Source organism: Phyllostomus discolor, chromosome 11, assembly GCF_004126475.2.
Source record: "Phyllostomus discolor isolate MPI-MPIP mPhyDis1 chromosome 11, mPhyDis1.pri.v3, whole genome shotgun sequence".
Lineage (NCBI taxonomy): Eukaryota > Metazoa > Chordata > Mammalia > Chiroptera > Phyllostomidae > Phyllostomus > Phyllostomus discolor.
In genome coordinates this window covers 77,465,893-77,471,631 of record NC_040913.2, presented here as the reverse complement: position 1 = coordinate 77,471,631, position 5,739 = coordinate 77,465,893, and the positions used below count along the sequence as shown (strand labels likewise).

The 5,739-nt window shown below is 46.2% G+C and overlaps 1 pseudogene; it reads left to right on the top strand.

Moving 5' to 3' along the window:
* The first annotated feature begins 224 nt into the window (after positions 1 to 224).
* Positions 225 to 5,104, top strand: LOC114508874 (annotated as a pseudogene).
* Positions 5,105 to 5,739: the final 635 nt, after the last annotated feature.

The window sequence follows — 5,739 nt, the reverse complement described above, 5'->3', positions numbered from 1 at the left end:
CTTGGGAGCTTGTTAGAATTCAGATCCCTGCTGCCCACCTAGACCTCTGCATCCGAAACTCTGGGGTGGGGCCGGAAATCTGAGCCTTGGATGCATACGTGTGTTGCACGCACACTACAATGTAAGGACCCTGGTTTAGGGTGTCCACAATAATGAACCTTTTTATTGTTGTCTTTTTAGAACAATGATGCAGACAAACTGCCTCTTTTTTGAAGAGCATTTAATTACACAACAATAATTTAAACCATCTCTCAAACATATGTTAATCTTATTAGAAATGCTATTCCTCCTGCCTTTGAAAGGGCCAAAGAAGGTAACACGCAGGCACTGCGCATGTGCTCTTGAAAATGTGGACTCCAGGAACTGACATGGAGTAGATGTGCAAATGGTTCTTACTACTGAACTGTTCTAACAAGGCCTACCTTCGCACAGAAAATATCTACAAGAATTACCCCTTACCATTCAGCTGAGAAAAGAGTAGGAAAAGATGTGGGAGCGAGGTAAGGGCATTAAAATAATACATTAAAAAAATATAAGCAGCAGCTTGTGTTTAATCATAGATAAAATGCGTTGTAAAGTACTAATAGGGGGTATATATACATTTAATGACTCTTTAAGGCAGTGCTTTAACATTTTATTCTGGTTTTTATTGCCCGGAATTCCATCTCCCTGCCACAGTGCTGGGCAATATTGAGGTAACCTGCGGTGAGCTACAGTTTACATATCAGTCCGTGAGTCATCAGCTGAGATTCACTGGGCACTTAATATGTGCCCCCAAACGGTTAAAGCAAGGGAATACTGAAAATATGGTCCCTGCTTTTCACAACTTACAATCTAGTTGGAGAGACTGGAGTAAAACGGAAACATGTGGGCTCAATAAAATAGCACAATCTAAAGTGAGGAGGCGTGACACAGTCTGCAAAGGCCGGGGGGTGTGCCCTGGGGGCGTGGCCACTCCGAGGGTGTTGTATTTAAGAAACGAGGCTTCAGGGGGTGGGTGGACCTCACAGGGTGCTTACTCTCTGTCTTGGATTCTTTTCAGAAATGGCCTCCAGTGTTCCCCTTCCTGCGTCTCTGCCCCTTAGCAATGCATGTTTGCAGCCCCTCGCTTTAAGAGTCTACTCCTCCACTTCCGGAATTTGTTTGGCCTTGTAGTGGCAGCAGGGAGCTGCCAGCTCAGAGCTTAGGCCTAAAGGTGCCTTGCATGTTTCTGGCCACTCTCTTGGAACGTGTCCAGCTGCCATGAGTAAGGCCAGGCTAAGCCCGCTAAAGGCAAAGAGGCCACAGTCTTCCAGAGATGAGCTGTGTCAGCTGAGGCCGCCTGAGACTAGGCAGCCCCCAGCCAAGCCATCAGGGAGCCCAGCTGAGAACAGAAGAACCCTACCAGCGGAGTCTGGTGAAAGCTGCCAACCCACAGAATCCTGAATGGGTATTGCTTTAGGCCAACACATTTTGGAGTGGTTCGGCATACAGCAATAGATAAGGTATAAAGTCTGAAAGGTCGAGAGAAAGGGAGAAAGTGCTCTAGGCTAGAATCACAACTCCAAGAAGTCAAGGGTTGGAACCGTGTGAGGTCAGGTCAAAGAAAAGCGAAGACGCCAGTAGGACTGAATGTTTGACCACTTTCTTTCAGTAAATCACCGGGAGCAACAGCATGCAAGAAGACATGACTGGAGGCCAGACCTGCACTATTGCACTGCTCTGTGGTTATCTCCCTTTGAAAGCTCTGCATCCGGGCCTAAGAAATAGGAATCCCTGAGCATTGAAACATGCATCGAGCATCAAAACCCTGCCCCTCCAGGCTCGACTTGAGAGAGTGGGATGTTGTTTTCTAGCTGCCTATATCATGCCAAGAAAAGAAAAATCTTTGTGGCTTATAATCTGCTCTTATTTTTTTTTATGTAAAAAAAATCCAAAGCTTATGCCACATACTTTCAAGAAACTGCTAGAGGCAACTTGTAGAATCCCAGGATAAAGAATATTATGAACCTTATTCATTTCCACCAGTCTCCAGGCGAGCAGCTCAGGATCCTACCATTGCCGTCCATCCTCTGCTGTCACCTGAGCAAGACTTGGCTATTGCCAAAGCCACTTCCAGCGACTGGTCACACCCAATTCTCTCCACTTCATTCCTTGCCAGCTTTGACCACTGATGCCATGTCGGGCTCTTGGAGTGACAGAGAGACTGGCTGGGGTGGAGGGTTTGGTGCACCTCCATTTGGAAGAAGTGAGGCAGAGCCTTTATCAGGAAAGAAGTTCTGTCAACCCGGGGGAGAATTTTGATCAGGAACTCCCTGATTGGGCTAGGCACACAGGGCAAGAGGTGGAAACATACAGAAGAAGTGAGGAAATTAAAGTTAGAGGTCACAACTGCTGAAAGCCTGTTCTGAATTTTTATGAAGCAGACTGCCCTGCCAAATGTCATGGGCATGACTGCGAGAGAGAACTTTACTGAACTCACTGCTGTTCAAGCTCAGGGATGGCCAGCGGCTCTAAGTGGGTTGGACATGGTTGGAGTAGCACAGACTGGATCTGGGGAAACATGTCTTATGTGCTGCCTGCCATTGGCCACACCGATCATTAGCCACTGCTACAGGTAATGGGCCTATTCGCTTAGTGCTCAACTCGGGAACTGGCCCAACAGGCGTAGCAAGCAGCTCCTGAGTACTGAAGAGCACGCCGATTGAAGTCTACACGCGTCTACGGCGGTGCTCCCAAGGGACCAAAAATATGTGGTCTGGAGAGAGGTGTGGAAACCTGTATTGCAACACCTGGAAGACTGATGGACTCTTTAGAGTGTGGCAAAACAAGTCTGAAAAAAAACCCCACCTATTTTGTCCATGATGAAGCAGATAGCATGCTTGACAGGGGCTTTGAACCCCAAATAAAGAAGATGGTGGGTGAGGTAAGACGTGACAGGCAACACCTGATGTGGAGTGAAGCTTGGCCAAAAGAAGTGAGGCAGCTTGCTGAAGGTTTGCTGAGAGACCGTGTGCATGTAACACTGGGGCCCTGGGGCTGAGTGCGAACCACGACGTTCTTCGGGCTGTGGGTCTGTGTCACGATGCAGAAAAGGATGGAAAACTTAGTCGTCTGATGGAAGAGATCACAAGTGAGAAGGAGAACAAAACTATTGTTTTTGTTGAATGCAAAGGAAGATGTGATGAACTTACTAGAAAATGAGGATAGGCGGGTGGCCTGCCATGGGTATCCATGGTGACAAGAGTCAACAGGAACGTGACCGGGTTCTCAACGAATGCAGACATGGAAAAGCTCCTATTTGGATGGCTGCAGAGGTGGCCTGCAGAGGGCTACTGTTTGTTTGTTTGTTGGTTTGTTTGTTTGTTTTTCATGTAAAAGTGAAGTATTGGTGGCAAGGCTCCATCATGACAATTGGAGGACTTGAGAGGGACAGAGGACTAGTGACTGGCTGGTTGCTTCCAGTCAATTAGAGACGTGGAAATCTGAAAGTGTGCCACTGATCTTCAAAAGGCAGAAATCACACCTCTGCAGCATAAACTGTGCTCTTTGGGGGAGAACGTGGGAGTTATGCTTACAATTCGCTGCCACGGTATTTCTCCTGTCCCGTGCTTTGCATGACAACCATAGTGCAGCGTTGTTTCAGACTATGTACCGTGGTCTCTGAGCCTTTGCATTTCATGGAGTTTGCCAAAGTGTCAAAGAAATATTTCCAAACTTCAATGATCAGTGAAATGTTTGTTCAAGTTTGAAATGGAGAGGGCAGCTTTTAAAGCTGAGCCTTTTACAAATCGGGGCGCTCTGGCACATGAGCTCTACTGCAGGAGCGACTGCCCACACTTGGAGGGAAAAGAGAGCAATGCTTTCAAAGTTCCTCCCTCACCGACACAGCACTCATTATGTCGAGACCTGCCAGAGAGAGACGTGCTCTCAAGCGAATCCTGGCTTCTTGGAAGTGATTGCCTAGATGAGACACAGTGTATGAAAGCAACTTTGCATGGACAGATATGTTTTCCTTGCAGTTGCAGTTGTAAGGTTAAGGTCTTGGCAAGACAAGCAGCGTGGGCAGAATTCTGAACGTCTGATGAGTGTGCGATGCAGAGGACCATGCACCTTTTGGTTTAAAGGTCCTCCAAATGAGCACACGAAGAGGCTGCTGTGAACCTTTAAGTGGCCCTACTGCACAGCAGCATTCAGATGTCAGCTGATCCTCTGTAAGGGCACTTGCTGATTTGGGAGTGTGTTAGGGAATACACATCTTTTGACAGGCTTCTATCATTTGGTGGCTAATAAGACACAGGTGATGTGTCTTCCTCACCGCCCACCCCCCAACCTCAATGGTATTCCTACAGGGAAAGGGTAAGTAACTATTTTAACTGTATTTTTTGCAGTACCTTCTTGGAAATACAAGGGTCTAAGTTCTTATTTTTGGCCTGGCTGTTGCAGTGTGCGAAACTCTGTACATTCCTATTTTGCCACATGACAACGCCTTACAACTGTGGAAGATGGGAAATTTGTTATCAGTTATGACTACCCTAACTCCTCAGAGGGTTATAGTCATTGAATTGGAAACACCGCTTGCAGCACCCAAACAGGCACGGCATACACTTTCTTTACACCTAGTAACACAAAGCAAGTGAGCGACCTTATCTCTCCACTTTGTGAAGCTAATCAAGCAATTGCAAGTTGCTTCAGTTGGTTGAAGACTGAGGTTCAGGCCATTCCAGGGTAGAGAGGGCATGAAGGACGGCCATGGAAACAGATAGTCTGGGAAAAAGAGGTGGGTTTAATACCTTTAGGAACAAGGAAAATTATGATAGAAGCTACTCTAGTGTGCTTAAGAGAGATCTGGGGGAGAGGAGAGGGAATTTCAGGGGAAAAGGGGAAGGGTTTACAGGAACGAGTATAAAGGACACATGGATAAAAATTAGGGGCAGGTGGAAATGGGTAGGAGGAGGGGAGGGTTGGGTGGGTGGGTTGGGATGGGAGTAAAAGAAAATTGTACTGCAACAACATTTTTTTTTAAAAGAGAGATCTGGGGGCAAAAACCCAGAATGGTGTTAACAGTGCTACATATTACGCCAGTGGGAGCTTTGGAAATAATTTTGTGTCTGTTGGTATATAGACTTACCTGAAGGGTTACGCTCGCACTCAGCAGTACAGAGCAGTGTTCCAAATATGCACGGTGGTGTGAACCACCACACCCTGCAGCCGCTGCTGCCCTGTGATTGGCTATCCAGTGCTGACAGAATATTCTCAATCAGACTTCAGAAGTATATGTAAATGTTTTTCATGATTGCTCTTTGTATCGTGTGTTATCAGACAGGATAGTTATTTAAGAAACAGGGGGCATTGGGTCCTGGCTGGCGTAGCTCAGTGGATTGAGTGTGGGCTGTGAACCAAAGTGTCGCAGGTTCAATTCCCAGTCAGGTCACATGCCTGGGTTGCAGGCCATGGCCCCCAGCAACTGCACATTGATGTTTCTCTCTCTCTTTCTCCCTCCCTTCCCTCTCTAAAAATAAATAAAATCTTAAAAAAAAAAGAAACAGGGGAAATTGAGAAATGATTGCAGTGCAGCAGTAATTAGGGTGTACTTTTTGCTATTTAAGTTGGCTAATTCTCTACATTTCTGAAACAATTTGTAGGGTTTTTTTGTCCTAGAAAATTCAGGCCATGTTTTCACAAAATTAAGTGTAAAGCGATTTGAAATACAATGAATGAAAGCAATGCATAGCCTTCCAAAAAAAATATTTGAAGACT